Source organism: Centropristis striata, chromosome 1, assembly GCF_030273125.1.
Source record: "Centropristis striata isolate RG_2023a ecotype Rhode Island chromosome 1, C.striata_1.0, whole genome shotgun sequence".
NCBI lineage: Eukaryota > Metazoa > Chordata > Actinopteri > Perciformes > Serranidae > Centropristis > Centropristis striata.
In genome coordinates, this window is record NC_081517.1 from 14,753,117 (window position 1) to 14,771,241 (window position 18,125).

The following is an 18,125-nucleotide window of genomic DNA, read 5'->3' on the forward strand; positions in this document are numbered from 1 at the left end:
GATTGGATCCCTAAAACAGGGCTAAGAAACTGCCGTGGTTTCCAGACCGCCTGGAGGTTCGAAATTAAATTCGAGAGCGCAAGGCAGTCTGGGTATACCCAGGCTACCTTTTTACAGTAACACTGTAAGAAATATAAGGCTGCAGCAGTAACTGTAACTTACAGTACAACACAGCTACAGTTGTTTTAGTACAACACCTTTATTCATGTTTATCCAGATAGTTAACAGACTAAAAGTATTTATTTTCCTAGGGCGAAATCAGTGTTTCAATCTTATACTCCCACAAACTGCTGGTTCTAACAAATGAGAAGAGTAGAGCAAAATCTGTGAAAATATTGGGTTTAAACTTTGGCTCTGCTCCCAACATTTTATCTGTCCAGGCACAAAGTGATCATCTGTGAATCAAGAGAATGCTTTTGAAGACATAAGATGCTGAAAGTGGATTAAAGATTGACATTTAGATTAGACATTTCACTTATGTCCTGAAATTTTCTTAGATCAAAATCATAAATGGGGCCACAAAAGGCCTGATAATATGTGGGTTTCTTCTTGTAAAGAAACAACTCTTGCAATAAACCCAAACATAACTAGCAGGCCAAACATCATGTGGCAAACTGACTGAGACATTTTCACGAATTTAATGATTTGGCAAAAACATGATAATACTGTTTTTCCACTTAGTTCCATTGAGAACCTGCAGCACAACTTCATATTGAGTAGAGAATAAGTAGTTAGAGCTTCAGATAAATTATGACATCTCCTGTTTTTGCATTATGTCTTAATGTTTCTGTTTGCAGGTGGCACTTAAAATGACAACCTTTGTTTAAAATAGCTGCATTTCTATTCATGTTCTCCTCCAGATGCTCCAAGACTTCCCTCTGTGTCAGTGAGTCCCTCTGCTGAGATAGTGGAGGGCAGTTCAGTGACTCTGACCTGCAGCAGTGATGCTAACCCAGCAGCTAACATTACCTGGTACAAGGAGAATGAAGACTCAGCAAAAGCATCAGGACAGATCTTCACCATCACTGACGTCAGAGCTGAACACAGTGGGAATTATTACTGTGAAGCCCAGAACAGCAGAGGACGCCATAACTCCACTTTACATCTGACTGTTGCAGCAGGTAAGTTATTTGGATTCACCTACATTTACCTGTAAATTCACTGTTACTCTTCATGTCCCTCACACATGCTTGACTTGACTTGCGTAACTCAACCTTCTATCAGATTGCTGAGTCAGGTAAATCAAACTCATCAACCCATTCACAGCAGGCTACAAGCCTTATTTAATTTCAATGCACTAAAACATTTTTTGTTTGTCCAGAGGGTATGGTTAGTCAGATAACATTGATCTAAATTCACGTCAAAGCTACAGTTGGTAACTTTTATATACATGTTTTGGTCATATGTGAACTTTAGACCCTTTTTCTGTTGGAAAACATTTTGCAATTTCGTGTGGGCGGAGAACAGACAAGAGTAATCCCAGTGCATGTTTTTTTCCAATGGCTGAAGAAAATAGAACTTCTCTGAATATGTACAGTCTCTCTTTTCTCTGTGACCACAGGTGTTGTTGGAAAAAGTTAACATTAACCAACTGAAATGTTGTCTGATTAACGTTACCTCCGGTGAAACAGGCGGAGATTTACACCTGATAGAGAAACAGAGTGTAAAGAGAAACTCCTGAATGATCATGTACAGGACGTTAAAGATTTTATGTTTAATTATCAGTCGCTCATGAACCCGAACAACCTTTAATTCCAAGCTTACTGTATTCTGTTTGATCACTGTTTCTCAGGTTCGATGAAATCAGTCGCTGCAGGATCACTCACTGCTATTTTTCTGGCGCTCATATTCCTCGCTGTCTTCCTACTGATCAGGTGAGCAGTTCACTTTTACTCTGACTACATCCAGTAATGCTTCTGAAACTCAGTGAGTCATTCAGTAATTTCATTTGATTGTTCATTAATTCTCCTCTCCAGACGAAAGCGGTCGCAACAAACCACCAATCAGAGAGAGAGACCAGACAATAAAGCTCAGGTGAGGAGGAAGAGGTCAGGTGAGGGTCCACTCTCACTTGACCCTTCTGTTCCTCTTTCTCTCTCTCTCTCTATCTTTTGATAAACCCTTTCCCACATGTCTGTGTCACAGCCTTGTTTTCCTTCACCCAGTCATTCTGTGTCTTTAATTATACGGTGCTGACACATGAACACTGGTGTCAGTGTTTTGGCTGATGCAGCTTTTGTCCTTAGCATTTCTTCATATATATTGTTTTTTTTGTTTATTTGGACCATAAAAGGGTCAGAAAATGATGAAATAATTTGTTACGTATATACATATTTGTACCTATATTTCCATATTTCTATTTTATTCTATTGTACATATTTATATTTTACTTTACTCCAGATTATTCTATATTTTATATATTTGTATGTGTACATATCTTTTTCCATCAACTATTCTATTTTAGAGGGCTTTTTACTTTTTACCTGTATTTGTTTACAGAAGTAAACAGCAACTGTAACTAAAAGCAATTTCTCCCTGGGGATAGATTAAGTATTCCTCATTCTGATTCTGATAACAGTTTAAAACAAAACAAAACAAAACAAAACAAAACAAAACAAAACAAAACAAAACAAAGCAAAACAAAACAAAACAAAAAAACAGAATTTGATTTGCATGTACAACTTGAAAATTGTAAAGTATAAAACTCTTCAATATTAAACCTGAGTCTTTGTCTCTAAATGAGCAAAATCAGCCTCTAAAATGAAAATCATGTACATGAGTTTTTCCTCTCCTCTCTGGCTCCTCAAAGCCACACAAAGGTCACACAAAGGCTCCTCTAGGGCATCCCCACAGCTTCTCCCTCTACAGCCTTGAACCTGACCTCAATCCTTGGATTTTATCGCCCTCTACTGGTGACTTGTAGGAATTACAACTACAAAAAACTGAAGCGAATTCAAACCTGTGGTTCATCTTTTGATACCACAACAGAGAACATGAACTAAATGTTGAAACCAAGGAATTGTAGCATGTGGTGTGTAAATTTAGAATTAGCTCTTTACCTTTTAAACCAGCAGATATTTTACTATATGGTCAGTTTGTGTTACAGGCCAGTAAAAATATTACTTAACCTTTTCGACACATATTTTTTGTGCATACAAACACAGTAGCAATACATCCACAGATAGAAGTTGGACAGTTTTGTCTACAAGTGATTTAATGAGACCCAAAGAAGACACAAGTGCCTATAAACATTATATTATTACAGCTTTCACTACTGTTGATGCACGGAGCAGCCATCTTGGATGTTGCACCATAAGTAGCTGAGCCCTCTCTGTGTTGTTCCCCCTTCAGGTTCATATGGATGCAGTGTATGACAGCCCTTCAGCTCCAGTACAGAGAAGTGCAGCAGAGCAGCAGGACGACCTTTGCTATGCCAGCGTGAGCTTCACTAGAAACCAAGAAGATCCTCTCTACTCCAACATCAGGCTAGCTCAGCCCCTCAGACACAAGGAGGAGGAGGAGGAGGAGGAGGAGGAGGAGGATGTGGAGTACACTGCTGTCAACTTGAGGAGTGCCAGTGCTGCAGCAGAGTGAGTCCATGAGGAATGTTTATTTGTTCAGAAACATTTTATTGCTGATGCACGGTGTCTGTTATTTTTAAAAACCTGCTCTGAGTGTATATCTTGCGTTTCTTTTCTTTTTTTATGTTTATGATTCTCTGATTATGTGTTTTTCATACACAGATCAAGAAGTCAAAAGGCCCTGGAAGATTCATCTGAACTGTACAGCAAAGTCGTCAAAAAGCCAAGAGTATGAACAGGAACCTGTGGTCTATTAAACAGAGTTTACACACGTATGAATGTGAGGTTTGAGTTTTCAGTTGAGTTTGAGTGGAAATACCTTATTAACCATTGTTATTACTTAAATTAATGCTTGGTTGTAATTTAAACAGAATTTGTTCAAAAATGTTTCTTATATTTTACTGCCAGTGCTATTTCCAGTGTGTCTGACTCTTACTACAATATTTATCAGCTTTTCTTTTTTCCTTTTTAGATATTGTCATATTATACTTTGCCTATTATCGGCTAATCTTCTCAATTTAAATTCTGGTGAATCCCAAGTAGTGTTTAGTTTAGGTACTCATTGCAGCTTAAATGTGTTTTTAAACTGCGGTTTTGTTTGTATTTTATGCATGTGACTTGATTTGATTGCCCTGTGTATTGTTTAAATAACAAGTTGTTGTTGTTGTTGTTTTTTTTTTTACATATAAAATAAAGATTTTATGTTAATAACTTGTTCCAACTGTCAAAATGTTTATGCACAGTGTTCAATGTTTGAATAACAAGGGAACCATGAAGACCTAAGTTCAACAAAAAAGCATGTGTGATGTGAAAAGGTGTGAACAGACGCCTGAAACCAGCCTGTACTGACACTTTGCCAGTCAGCTTGTGGTGGCCTCCAAAAGTCTTCTCTTTCTCAGCAGAGGAAGTTGCACAGCGGTCTTAGAAGTGCAACTTTTTTTTCCTCCTCCAAACAGACGTGACCTGATCGAAGATTAGTCACTGTAAATATACAAGGCAAGCTTTTAATTTCTCTGCATGTCACAACATGTGCAGGAGGCAGTGACTATAGTGAAGATCTAAAATCACAGAGAAATGAAGCAGGTGAGAGACTAGAAGTTGCTTTTTCATAGTCTACAGTATATTAGAAAGTAAATGCGTAACTTAAAAAACAACAGAAGGTGTCATTTCTTCATTTAAATTTGGGGATTTACAGACAACCGTCTGCTCATGCATATTATTATTATAAAGAGGAAGCAAGCCAGGCCAGTTTTTTTTATCAGCTTTCTTAAACAACTGCTGTGTCTCGTCACCCAAGAAGACCACTTCCTTCTGTGCTGTAAGAAGAACTCATTTGAATAAGTGAAAATGCACAGCATTTAAACTTGTGACATGTTTTCTTTTTACAGCTGGAAAGATGAGCAGAGCAGATATGAGTCTAACAGCAGCAGCACCTGGGTTCGTTGTCTTCCTTCTCTCTGTGTCAGGTACTGTACATCTATATTGAAAACTTTTAGCACACTTTTTTATTGACTTTGAGGAAGGTAGTTTTTAGTAATTAGTCATCAGTCAACCAATGGATTCAATGTGGTGTGATACAATGTGATATTTGTTTGCTGGAAATTTTAGATTGATCATATTTGAGTAATTCATGTTGTTTTAAAGGCCACTTTGTTTGCACACAGAAACTTTAAAATTGTCTGAGAATGAAAGACAAACCTCTCCATTCTGCTCAGCTGGTTGGACTAAATGTGTATCTCAATGAAAAAGTTCCCAGTAGTCAAGTGTTTCTTTAATTTAGAGCTATATGGTGTGTAATTGGTCATCTGATCTCTAAGAGTGAATGAGAGATGGATATAATGCTGAAAAATCAAAGATTAAAAACGGCCTCATTTAGAGAGAAACTACATAAAAAATCATATAAGTATAAAATCCAGACAGTGAGATTCAGATTATATTTCTATTAGTTAACACTACTAGAGACTGCCAAAAAAAAGTTTCACATCCGTGTCCTGTGTACTTTCATTCTTCTGACCCGACCACAAACAGGAAACCAACAATGTTTTTACATACTGCACGCATCTAATAATAACAAGCTGGTTGTTCTTCTGTGAAGGAAAAAAGGTGCATTTAAGTTTCTATACCCTTTTCCTTCAAACTCTGTGATGCCCCTTTTTTATTGCGCTAGATATTATCTGTAGAAATGTATGAACCTTAACTCTTTTCTTTCCTGATTTGTCGCCTCTCTAACTTTACAGAGAGACAGCAGGTTGTTTTTTTTAAACATTACAAATATAATTAATGGAGACTGTCACCTCTTTCTTTGAAACACAGGAACATTTCCATGTTTCCTCTAAGTACTACCTGCAAAAATGAGACAATCTGATAAAAGCATTCACAAAGAAACTGTTATATTTAATGGCGTTACATTGTCCATACGTAAAATTTAAAAAAATTAAAAACTCCTGCTCCTCAGCTTGTCACAGACTTCTGTTAATGGTTGTTTTTTCATGGAGTTTTCTTGCCGTTTAGCAAAACAATAACAATAAAACAGAATTTTTGATGATGTTGTGAAGTAGCGCGTGATCATGAGACCAGTGTTGGAATGTAACTAAGTACATTTACTCAAGTACTGTACTTAAGTATCATTTTGAGGTATTTGTACTTTACTTTACTTTTTCCATTTTATGTTACTTTATACTTCTACTCCAATACATTTTAGAGGTAAACATTTTACTTTTTACTCCACTACATTTAACTTCTTACTTTTCAGGTCGAGATTTAATATAAAAACATGATCAATTTAAAGTGATCAGACATTTCTTTTAAATTAAACCTCATGACAGTATATTAAGTAGATAAAATTAGCCGTACCTTGAGAAAATTGAAATGCAGCTTTCAAAAATACATCAATAATAATAATCCAATATATATTTGGAATATATGAAAACAGTCTGAGTGGGTCCATTCTGCATAACGAGTACTTTTACATTTGATACTTTAAGTACATTTTGATGCTGATACTTCAGTAAGTTTTGAATGCAGGACTTTTACTTGTAGTGGAGTAATTTTATAGTGTGGTATTAGTAATTTTACTTAATCTGAACACTGCATGGTACTTTGTTGCTACACAACATGTTCTTGATTAAAACTCTGGGTTTCATAACTTGAAAAAATTACAATATTGTAAGTATTTTACTAGAGAAAACATATAACATAAGTCCATATTTAAGACATTTTAATGCAGAAATGTTACATATTATAGCTTTACCTGTAACCATATTTTATCATAACCTTGCATAGCAATACCATACTATAGTTAATGTGTATGATTTGTAAAAAGCTAAAATCTTACAATATCTAACCATAACCATAGCCATATTACACAAGTTACTACTATTGTCTCAGCCCAAAGTAAAATATTTTATCAAGCTTTAAAATGTGTATAATAAAGAAGCTTATGTGACATTGACTGCAATGAATAAGATTTGTGAAGCTGTACTTTTTTACCAAGCACCTCCACATAATATAAGTCAGTTGTCGTTTTTTCTATGAGTCTGATTGTGGTTTCTGATGTGCTCTGTGTTACAGCGGCACATTGTCAGAGTGACTGGAAAGTGACTTATACTCCTACAGCTCAGATCTGTGCCCTAAAAGGATCAACAGTTGAAATAAACTGCACCTACACATGCACATCCAGAATAAATTATACTAAAGTTGAGAGGATGTTCTGGTTTACTAAACTGCAGGATAACGAACCTGTGGATCTGAGAACACACCCAGAGTACGTAGGTCGGGTGCAGTATCACTGTGAAAACAACTTCTGCACTTTGAGAATCAGAGACCTGACAGTGAGCGACTCAGCTGTGTATAAGTTCAGGTTCATAACAAAGGAACCAGGTGGGAGATTTACTGGTTCACCTGGAGTCACTTTGACTGTCACAGGTAACATATTTGCTAGAAACTATGCAAGTTTGCTCCAAAAGCTCAACATTTCCAAAATCACTGCTGTAAATCTGTGTGTGTCTATTATCATGTGTGTATGACTAAGTCTAAAATTATATCTTTGTTTTTTTCACAAACTCAGATCTTCATGTGCAGACAAGCAAATCATATATGCCGTCTTCCTGGCGAAATCTGAAGTGTCACAGCAGTTGTTATCTAGGTCATTATCTTACCTACATCTGGTACAAGAATGAAAAGAGTGTAACGGAAAGCACGTCTTATGGAGACTACATTAAACAGGACAGTTATCACTGTGCCCTAAAAAGACATGAGAAATACCACTCTTCTTCAGGCTGTGAGTTTTCTTCACAATGTAGTTTGGTACAAATAAACCATGTATTCACTGATTTTTTAGACGAGCGACCTTGCCCACAGCAGTGCAATCAGCTGTAAATAATTGCTGTAAAGACTACAGTTTTCATAATGATAAGCAATAACTTTATATTTTTTCAGGTGTTGATGGTCTAGACTGCCACAGAGTGATTTACGCTGACAGAAGCATCTGTGCCTTCAAAGGCTCATCAGTGGACATTTCTTGTACGTACAACAGAAATGAATATACATCTAAGTTCTGGTTCAGTCCTGAACGTAGTGATCGTTGGTGGTCTAACAAACACCCCGAGGACAACCAGTATGAACGTCGTGTTGAAGTTATTGAAACAATGGTAGGACGATCCACTCTTAGAATCTCTGAGCTGAGATATAGTGATTCAGCCGAGTATCACTTCAAATTCAAATCAGGAACCTTTGAATGGAGGAGACGTTTACCTGGTACAACTCTGACTGTCAAAGGTACTGATGAACACAAACTGATCAGATGTTAATGCAGCTAAATGTAATATACTGTTGGAATATACTTTATGTAATCAGCATTAGTTGATGTGCTTCCTTATAGAAAATTATCACTCCAGTAAAGAACTTCAGACACTTCAGATGAGAAAAATGTGATTAGTTGCAGTTAAGTGTATATGTGTTGTTGTTTTTTTACTTACAAAAAAAACATCCTTGTGGTATGTAACAATCCTGTTCCGTGTCCACAGATCCAGATTTAGAGGTGCAGGTGATCTGGTCTGCTGCTGGTCCAAAGCTGATCTGTCACAGCAGCTGTGTTCTCAGTGGCCGTTCTCCCTTCGCTTGGTACAAGAACGACTCTTTGATTCAGGGACAAACATCTCCTTCTTATGGAGGAGACGTCAATCCTGCAGACAGTTATTCCTGTGCTTACCAGGGTTACCGCACATTACCAGTGTGTGAGTTCCACCCTCACAAACAAAAACAAACCAAATGTCCCTCATACCCTCATATTAATGTATGTTAACATTATCTCCAGATGTTCCGAAGGTTCCCGAGGTGTTGAAGAGCTTCTCAGGTGACATTATGGAGGGCAGTTCACTGACTCTGACCTGCAGCAGTGATGCTAATCCCAGAGCTACCTACACCTGGTACAAGAATAAAGAAAAACTTCCCAGAGAAGAATCCCAGCTTGTCTTCAGCTCCATTCAGTCCTCTGAATCTGGAGAGTATGACTGTGTAGCTGAGAACGAGCTGGGGAGGACATCTAAATCTGTATTTATTGATGTCGAATGTGAGTAAAAGATTTAGCCTGCTTTTTCACATTCTGTTGAGCAGCTCAGTGTTGAAGAGACAGTCTTCCTAAATACATAAATACTTCTGTTAACACGTCTCTTCCAGATGCTCCAAGACTTCCCTCTGTGTCTGTGAGTCCCTCTGCTGAGATAGTGGAGGGCAGTTCAGTGACTCTGACCTGCAGCAGTGATGCTAACCCAGCAGCTAACATTACCTGGTACAAGGAGAACCAAACACTGCCTCAGGGAAATGGAGGCATGTATCATTTCACCTCCATCAGCTCTGAGGACAGAGGGATCTACTACTGCAAGTCTGAGAATAAATACAGACAGATCAACTCTACGTCTTTAGTCTTAGATGTCCAGTGTAAGCGGAAAACATAATAATTCACTTTGTATATTTTAATGAGGAGACTATGGATCTTATAAAGTTACTATAAGCTTGCAAAAAGCAATCTCATTTCATAAGGAAGCAGCACTTTTCACACCAGCTGCAGACTTTTAGAGTAGCTGTATAAAGTTTGTACTTCATATACGTCCGCTGAGTGCATAATGGATTTAACAAGTACAACTTTCTGCTTTGACCTCAAAATTTTATAAAATGTAATACAGTATATCCTCCAGATGCTCCGGTGCTTCCCTCTACATGCAGATCGGTTTAATTTTTCATGATACAAAAGTCCTGCAAAATCACCCATATTAATGTTAATTTATCTCTCTGTGTTTTCCTTCAGATCCACCAAGACTTCCCTCTGTGTCAGTGAGTCCCTCTGCTGAGATAGTGGAGGGCAGTTCAGTGAATCTGACCTGCAGCAGTGATGCTAACCCAGCAGCTAACATTACCTGGTACAAGGAGAATGAAGACTCAGCAAAAGCATCAGGACAGATCTTCACCATCACTGACTTCAGAGCTGAACACAGTGGGAATTATTACTGTGAAGCCCAGAACAGCAGAGGACGCCATAACTCCACTTTACATCTGACTCTTTTAGCAGGTAAGTTATTTCGATTCACCTACATTTACCTGTAAATTCACTGTTACTGTCGATGTCCTTCACACATGCTTGACTTACCAAAGTAAAACTATGAAAAGGATCTCTACGAACCTGAACACCTGTAGGACATTTTGGTGCAAGTTTTAAGTTTTTAAATACTAAATAATTTGGGTGGCTGTAGTTCAGGAGCTAGAGTGGTCATCCTTTAATCATGGTTGGCAGTTCAATCCCTGGCTCCTCCTGTCCACATGTTGAAGTGTCCTTGAGCACGACACCCAAAGTTTTACAGTGGCCTACAGCCCCCAGTGTGCTGAACAATTCATTTGACAATAAACAAAATATACTCAAATGTCCTTTTATTTTGTTTTTTTTAAAATTATAATTACTTAGGTTGGTTACTCTAAAATTTCCTGTAGGTGTGAATGGGAGTGTGATTGTCTGTATCTATGTGTCCGTCCTGCGATAGTCTGGCGACCTGTCCAGGGTGTACCCCGCCTCTGGCTAATAATAATAATAATAATAATGGATGGAATTATTGGACTCAGTAAACAAAATTTACACAATTCAAACCAACCCTTTACCAATGGACCCATTAGACCTTATCAGTCAAACATTTTTTCTTTTCTTAAATTTATATACAATATGCTCAACTTTCTGCACAGCTAATATGCAATGTTAATAGTCCAGAGGTCCACTGACAATGAAGGGAAGACAACAATTATGTAGTTCAAAACCACAAGAAAGAAAGACAGATTTTTACTAAAACTTTTCATTCATTCTGTCTCATTATTTTGCAATCAAAAAGACATCTTTCTTGACCTAATCATTTAAATGACTTTATTTTTTCAGCGTTGGTGTTTTTAAAACATTTCAGTTTTTCATGCTCGTATGGTCTTAGTAATGTTACATAATGATAGAAATATCTTTAAACTAGTTGAAGATACTGAAGTTGTGCAAATCTCCAAACATACACACTTGTGATGCTTCAGTATTTCCTTTCTGATTATCAGGTGCATGGACATCTGCAGCTGCAGGATCGATCTCTGCGGTCCTCCTGGCTATCAGCGTCCTGGCTGTCTTCCTGTGGATTAGGTGAGCAATCGTCACTATGATTATCTTCCCTAATGCATCTGCTCTGCATGTGGCATGGCTCAGGAGGTAGAGAGGTCATCTGTTAATCAAATGGCTCCTCGTCTGAAGACACTGAACCCTGAACCACATCAGTGTGGTGAATGAGTGAATGTTTGTCTCTGATGGAGAGATAGGGAGACTAGAAAATTGATTGTTTACCTTGTTCCCTCTTATTGTCCTATGCAGAAAAAAGAAGTCCTTTACGCAACAGTCCAATGTGGGAGAGAAACCCGACAACGAAACACAGGTAGGAAAAGATTCCTGTGCAAAAGAAAAACATGTTAATCTGGAAAATGTTAGACTAATATCTTCACTTCCTATCTTTTTAGTTTTTGCATAAAACATAATTCGTTTACCCAAATCATGCACAAAATAATCTAAAATGTACTCCCTTGTGGTATCCAGTGATTTACATATTCTGAGTTTCCCTCAAGATTATTTAGATGCCTTTTATACTGCTATACAAATGTGATGGTAGTGAATTTGTTGTTATAGGTTGCTCTTCTGCCCGGCCGCAGTAATGTGCTGCCCACTGCTCCTTGCATGGTGTGTTCACTTGTGTGTAAAAAAGGATGGGTTGAATGCAGAGGTTGAATTTCCCCATTGTGGGATTAATAACGTAATTAATCTTAATCTTATAAATGCCCCTATGTAAATGACCCTGCCGAATCCGGACACTTCCTGATTGCTTTGCTTCAATAAAGAGGCATGAACAGTCTTTGAATGACCTCTGCTGGTGAGCAGGAGAAATTGCAACAAAAAAACAAAACAGAAGCACTTCAGGATCCCAGTTGTTTGCTCAGAAGTTTGATTATTTTCACAACATATCAAAAAATTGCTCCCAAAATCTCTCAGTACCTAGTGAAGAAATTGTAAATAAAACAGGTATTTAGGTACTGAAACATCATTTTGTGCACCATGGCAGTTAAAAAGGTAATTTTGTTTCTCCCATCATCAGCTAAACTTGTGTCCAGTATACGACATCCCGTCAGCTGCAGCACGGATACATCCAGCAGAACAGCAGGATGACCTTCACTACTCCAGCATCCGATTCTCTCCGAACCTGGAAGATGCTCTCTACTCCAACATCAGACCATCTCAGCCCCACAGGCAAATAGAGGAAGAAGAGGAGGAGGAGGAGGAGGAGGAGGAGGATGAGGTTGAATACACTGCTGTAAAAACTGGCAATGACAGCAGCGACGCAGGGTGAGAACATTTGAATACAATACAGTCAAAAAATACACACAGGTTCAGAAACTGTCAGTGTAAATGCTTTTATTTTTTCCCTTCACAGAGCAAGATGTCAAGAAGACAGGGGGGAATTATTTGCGCTGTACAGCACAGTCACAAAATGAACACAACATGGATCTACTATTTATTCAGAGTGTTTTGTTTAGCTTCTTTAAGCAGGTCGCCACAATGAGGTTAGAAAGACTGAGAGGACATTCCTGAGGACCGACATGACCAAGTGAAGCATCAAGGCAACCATGAAACATAAAATTTATGTAGTGTATGTAAAAAAAAAGAAAGGAAAAAAAGATGAAATTACTAATAAATAATTGCTTTTGGATTATTTGGGAAACTGAGCATTTAACCAGCTTTTTAATATATCAGCATTCTATAGTAAATCATGTATTTTAATGATAAAATAAAGTTAAAATACAGCGAACTCTCATGCTCCATTTGTCTTTTTTTTTTTTTTAACCTTATTTAATTTTCAAGTTTTTTATTGCCATATGCACAATTACCAAGAAGAAAGAAAGTTTCAGATGTCAGGCTTCCTCCAGCAATACTAATTGTAATTTGTATTTAAAAACATGCAAGGGGAAAAAAAGGAAAATCTAAGGATTAAAAGATTTCAGAAAATAACATTTAGGTGCAAAATACAACAAAATAATGTATATGTTTGTATAATTTTGTGTTTATTTTAAAGGTGCATATATATATACATATGCATATATATATACACACACTCCCTCCATAACAAATTGAATAGATACAAATAAGGTGCAGAAACAATAATAAATAAACAATAAACAAAAATAAATAATCAAATTAATAATGAAAATAAACTGAAGTAGTTACCAAGGGCAAAAGACAAACTCAAGTTTTTCTAAATAATTATATTATAATAGATATGTGTATACATTTATCATTAGTTATAGTTTTAATAGATTCAAAAAGCATTTTGTATTCGATCCTGAATATTATTAAGGATAGGCGATTTTTGGAGAATATAGATTTATGGATACGAAATGTACCTATAAAGATAAAAAAAATTGACGATCTTTTGAATATTTATTTTCATAATAATGCAGCATATCATTGGCTTCTCATTTAATTGCGTGCGTGGTTTGCGTGACAAAATGTATTTTCTTTTTTCCCCAGAAGAATGCATGCCCAGTTTTAATATACATTACGTCATAATACACATTTCCTCTTCAATTTTACAAAATCCACTTATCTTATCAATGTCTTTAAATCTAGGTGTTAGTTTGTTGATAGAATGTATTTTTTAAATGCAGTTCTTTGCAGCTTCTGGTGAACCACAGCCCAGTTAGTTTTCGGTGTTTTGCACTCAAACACCGGACTGTGGCTGCCAAGAGGGAAGGTAGAAGCAGGTGAGGGTCCTGTTCGGGTTCAGAGTTGTAGCGGGGATTCAGGAGCCTCCGAGGCCGCTCTCCAGCTCGTTCCCGACGGTCTCCTGCTGCTCATGGAGACGCCTCACCGGGCTGGACCGCCGGTTCGCCCCACAGCAGACTGACCGGACCAGCGTCGAGGCTCAGACCTCCAGCAAAGTTTAGTTAATTTTAAAATACTTTTGGATCTGTTTCACTTGCTATGTTACTATTTTAGCAACGATTTAGCGGAAATGAAATCTGCTCTGCTCTGCTATTTGGGAGTAAATGCGTAATTTTGGTCTCTTTTTAAAGCTAACACTCAGGAAAAATACACTTCAGGTAGATTTAATGGTAGCAAAAAAATTAAAAAGTATTTTATTTTGTGGTGAGTTTATTTAAAAACGTTACAATTATTTGCCAGCGATACAAAACTGACATAGCCTATTTTAGCCAACTCGGGCCTTCATCAGGCCAAAGCTTTACAGGTGGTATTAATTAGTGATACACCACCTGCTGCACGAGGATTTTATTAACTACAGAGGTGGCAAGAAACTGCAGGTGCTTCTCTGCCTCTGACTTAAAGACAGTGTGCTAAAAAGTGACAATAACTATAAATAAAGACTTCTACAAAATGGAGAAAATAACAATAAATGCTAAAATATGAGCGAAACTTAAAGGGAAAACTGAGAAAAACATACTAATTATGAATATACAAAGTATGCAAATGAATAGATTCCAAATGAGTAAAACAGTTAAAGACACTTTACTAGGTAAACTCTAGGACCGGGTTAGACCCCCTTTTTCCTTCATTCTTCATGGCTTAGTTTTTACAAGGTTCAGGAAATATTATTCGGAGATTTGGTTCCATATTGACATCAAAGCATCAAACAGTTGCTGCAGATTTGTCTGCTGCACATCCATGATGCTCCGTCACATCCCAAAGTCTCATCTGAACATTGAAGATCCAGATATTTGTTTTAAGAATCGTGAAAGAGCTAAAGAGTCAGACACACAGCTCCAGTGTTGCCTCGTGTCTGCTGGATGTGTAATGTAAGCATGGAATTACTTTCTTCAGTAACAACATAAAATATGTAATGCTATAAGGTGATAATATGTCACAGTTGTCTCTTGTTAGCTAGTTGTTGAGTTACTCAGGAGCTAAACATAAACTTGCTTCTATTTCTGTAGTGGAAATATGAGTTTATTTGCCTGTGTAAAATCTATTGTTTGTGTACATGTTAATGTAGCCTACTTTAAATAGAAAAAAATACAGAAATTCTCTGAAATACTAAGTTTATAGTGAAGTGTCAATTAAGAAGAACACAGAACAGATTAAAGAATGTATTTTTCGTTGATATAGTTGTAGTTTCTGACTGCTGTTGCTAGATGGTGGCAAAGAGCCATATTTGACTCGTAAATATTTGTGTTTCTAGTTCACTTCTTTGTTCTGCTTGCTTGCTTTTTTTCTAGTCAAATTGCTGTTGTAGTTGTAATATCATCTGTGTGTTTAAGTCACCAGAGATTCATCCCCATATTCCTGCAGTGCCACCCTCAACACTCCCCAGGAACAAAGTCATCGGCCTTCAGAAAGTCCACAAAGCACAGAAGACTGTATAGACAAACTACAGTGACCTCTCTGGTGATGTAAGCATCGAAAGCCTGACCACTGGCAAATTCCTGTTCACAGTGTACCCAGTGGACTTCAAATACAACTTCTGTTATTTTGATGCTAAAACTTTTGGACTCAAAACCTTCACGAGCAACCACGACACATTCAGCTGAGTCACCAGTTAACAAGGTCACTCACCAAAACACGGGACAGCATTGCATGCTCAAAAGAAGCACTTCAGTTAAGATGGTCCTCCTTTTCTTGTATTAACAGCATTTCTGAGATGTAGGTGTGAAAATCATGATGGTGTCAGGACAGTTGCATATCACTTTATTTCTAGGAAATTATATAAAGCTATGGGACCTTTAAGATCTAAAAGTAAGGGGAAATAAGTGTTGCCAACTTTTTAGTCACACAAAAAAGAATCACAAGAAAGACAAAAATAACAGAAAATGCTGTACATAGTGAATTAGTCCTTCACTAACAAAACTGAACAGAAACATTTCTATCATGTGTGGACATGCATGTGTTTCTTCAGATGACTCTTCTGTGCAAATCGTTTGCCACAAACATCACAACCAAAATGTTTCTCTCCTGTGTGGAATATATTGTGTCTTTTCAGACTTCCCTGCTGGTTAAATCTTTTGCCACAATCGTCACAACAAATTGGTTTCTCTCCTGTATGGACTCATGTGTACCTTCAGATGATCCTGGCGGTTAAATCTTTTGCCACAAACATGACAACCAAAGGGTTTCTCTCCTGTGTGGAGTCTCTTCTGTGAATTTACCTTTTGCTTTGTACTCAAACATTTCTTACTAACTTAACCGCTGGAGGACCTTTTCTTAAATCACATATCATTTGTCTCTGAAGAAACCCCTGAAATTTAAATTGTTTACTATATTTGAAGAAGCTAAAGGACTTTTTTTTGCCAGCATTGGGTCCGTCTTTTCTGACAGGGGCTTCGGACTCAGGTGCCCTAGTCTCCTTACAACTATTTTTACTTTCTGCAGCTCCAGAAACTGACAAAGTTTCCTGCAAGTCATCATTACTGACTTTAGTCTCAGAAGAGTCTGAAGACTTTTCATCAGTATTCAGTCGTGAATGACGATCTGGATCTAGGTTCCTGGCTGGTTCTGATTGTCTCCGGTCCTCTCTTCTGGTGATTTCAGCCTCCTCCTCCAGCGGAAGGGTCCAGAGTTCCTCCGGTTCCTCTTTTATGTGGAGGGGCTCTGGTTCCTCTCGGTCCAGGCTGGAGCTCCAGTCAGGGGGGACCTCTTCTTTAATCACCACCAGCTGCTGCACATCTGCAGGGAGCACATTATGGACAACTGTGACTTCACACTGGTATTTTTGCCACCAATGCTTTCTGTTAGTGAGATCAGTGATGATACCTGCAGTTCATTTCATCTAACATACTACAGAAAATTGTTGGCCCCATTTACCAGGAAAGTAGAAAGTTTTTAGTTTTAAAATCTTTATGTAACAACTGTGGATATTTCTTTCTAAACTTTGGATTGTATTATAGTTATTAAGTCATAATTGTATTATCTTAGTTAGCATCTTAGTTTTTTCAGTTTTATCCTATATTCTGTTTCTGGTCAATATTAATACTAATTGCTAACAAATACTCATATTATTTAATTCAAATTAAGTTTATTCAAAATTAATCCAGAAAGTAAACAACCGTTTTTCAGGTGCACATTTAAATTTTTCAATGATCAGGACATGTATTCTGAATGTATAACAGGTGCCAGAGTCCATAAAAAAGATGTGAAGATACACCATTTATCATATGAATCCCACCGAAATTTCACCAAAGCTAAATCTAAAGCAGAAAAACAAACAATGAAAAGGTTCCTCACTACAATCAGTGTTATGACATTTTGGCTAAAATTGTAAACAGTCTTTTAACGACTATGAATTACATGAAAACTGTGACTAAAGCCCATAAAGTTGTCATAATGAGTGAGAATGCCATTAAAAATGTACAAACCTAATCTGTGTAATATCACTCTAGGGTTGAAGGCTGCATCCAGTAGTTTGTGTTGTCGCTCTTTTTCTTTGAAATCACACAGTTCCTCCTCATAGTGTGCTGTTCTGACAAACAGCTCCAGTATCTGATCAGTGGCCGCATGGAGTCGCTGTTTCACCAACAGTCTCAGTATTTCCAGGTTTAACATGGAGCTAAGAAATGCAATGAGAGAATAATAAGTCCTGTAGCAGTTTGTTCAGCAGTAAAACTGGTCAAAAACAATTTGGTCTCTTCAAAAAATGCGTGTGTGTGTGTGTGCAAACTGACAGTCTCACAGGCACATCTGACTTGACAATATAGTATACAATATATAATATATTACAATATAGCCGATAAGTGCTATTAAACTTCACTGTGACTTCACTGACAGATGTATCTGCACTTAGAAAGCTGGCACACCTCGTAGAGCACATACAATAGAGGCTCAGTCCTCACAAGCGGCGGCCCAGGTTCGAATCTGGCTCGGAGCCCTTTCCCGTATGTCTTCCCCTCTGTCTCACCCTTTCACTCTGAACATCTCCACGATCAAATATAGCTATAAAATACCTTTAAAAAAGTGGACACTTTTTGCACATACTGTGCCAG